At 40.0% G+C, this 2,024-nt stretch overlaps 1 protein-coding gene across 1 annotated transcript in view; it reads right to left on the bottom strand.

The window, feature by feature from the left end:
* fam184ab (family with sequence similarity 184 member Ab) overlaps nucleotides 1-2,024 on the bottom strand; it is a 96,567-nt gene that overhangs the window by 79,215 nt on the left and 15,328 nt on the right. The window lies entirely within an intron of this gene.

Raw genomic sequence — 2,024 nt, 5'->3', positions numbered from 1 at the left:
ATATATATATATATATATATATATATATATATATATATATATATATAGTTGTTTTATTGTTTTACTGTTGTGTTTTTCTTTGTTTTTATTTTTGTACAGCACTTCGGACGGCTGCTATGTTGTATTTTAAATGCGTTAGAAATAAATTGGTATGGCAATTGGTATTTATTACCCAAAACTAAAAGGCAATATTGTTTTTGCCCATTTTTGTGTGTGCATGTTTCAGTGTGTCTTTCTGTTAGTAAAATATCTCATGAACCACTGGACAAAGTTTAATTAAACCTGCAAGAAGTTAACTTTATATGTACATCTACAACTTATTCACTTTTAGAGTCTACCACACACATGATGGCTGCCACAGTCAAATGAACTTCAAAAACACAAAATTGGCAAATATTGAGGAAATGGCTATGACATACATGTGTTGAAGGGTTTAGGTGAGGACCTCCATTCTCCTCAGGAATAAACTGAAACTCACAGCATTCTCAGTCAGTGTGAGAACTCTCTGAGCTCCCAGAGGATTACGCTGCACAAATATCAGATAAAAGCAGCAACACTTGACATTTACGGCCAGCTGTGGTTGGTCTGCTGACAAAAATCGACCACAAATCAGCTGACCTTTCAGCATTTTGCAGTTTTTTGTTACGTTTGTCATCATGCTTCATTTAAACTTTTATTTTAATAAACTTTTGCCCTATTACTTGAAGTATCTAATAAATATTATAGCTCCTCTCTCACATCTGACGTTTGAGGACTCTAAGGTGAATAAATAGTTTGGCTATGTAGGTGATTATTTATGTCAATTTATTTTCAAGTCACCCATTCACAACATAAGTCACTGCAATGCACTGTTTAAAAAATATGCTTTTTTCCCCAAATTAATATAATTCAGTTCATTTCATTCAAACTAAGCAGTCACCTCCAGCCAGTCAGGATCAGATATGATTCTAAACTGCTGCTTTATGATGTTAAGACTCAGCAGCCCAGGGGTCTAGTCCTCACCTGCCACCAGCTCACATAGCACCAAACCAAAACTACTTTCCCTGCAGGTGGTGCTAGTCACTAGTGAGTCACCCCCACCTTCAGTCCTGGCTCTGGGACATGTCCTGCTAACCCTATTCTGAGCCAGGTAACCTGACGTGGTTCAGGCATCCCGTTGTGTTGCCAAGAGGCCTCCCTCTGAAGGTTTTCTGGTCATGTCAGCGATCAAATAACCTCTGGCTTAGGATCGCTCAGGGGAGCTGGAGACTGTTGGAGCGGGGGTTGTTTGGGTTTTCCTCCTTGACCAGTTTCTTCTGCTACATGACCGAGGATACGTGGAAGAAAATAAATAAATAAATGGCTGGCTGAATGAATGAATGAATAGCTGGATGGATGGCTGAATGAATGAATGGATAGATGGATGGATGAATGGATGGAATGATAGATGGATGGATGGAGGATGGATAGATGGATGGATGGATGAATGAATGATAGATGGATGGATGATGGATGGATGGATGGGAGGCTGGCAGCATGGATGGGTGAATGTATGGATGGAAGGATGGATAGATGGATGGATGGATGGATGGATGGATGGATGGATGGATGAATAAATGAACAAATGAACGAATGAATGGATGGGAGGCTGGCTGGATGGATGGGTGAATGTATGGATGGAAGGATGGATGGATGGACAGATGGCTGGATGGATAGACTGATGGCTGGCTGGCCTGATGGATGGATGGATGGATGAATGGATGGATGACTGGATGGATGGAAGGATGGATAGATAGATGGATGGCTGGATGGATGGATGGATGGACAGATGGCTGGATGGATAGATTGATGGCTGGCTGGCCTGATGGATGGATGGATGAATGATTGGATGGATGGATGGATGGAAGGATAGATAGATAGATAGATAGATAGATAGATAGATAGATAGATAGATAGATAGATAGATAGATAGATAGATAGATAGATAGATAGATAGATGACAGATAGATAGATAGATAGATAGATAGATAGATAGATAGATAGAT

Source organism: Nematolebias whitei, chromosome 12 (assembly GCF_014905685.2).
Source record: "Nematolebias whitei isolate Nwh7 chromosome 12, NemWhi1, whole genome shotgun sequence".
Lineage (NCBI taxonomy): Eukaryota > Metazoa > Chordata > Actinopteri > Cyprinodontiformes > Rivulidae > Nematolebias > Nematolebias whitei.
The sequence above is the reverse complement of the archived record's forward strand: the minus strand, read 5'-3'. Positions and strand labels throughout refer to the sequence as shown.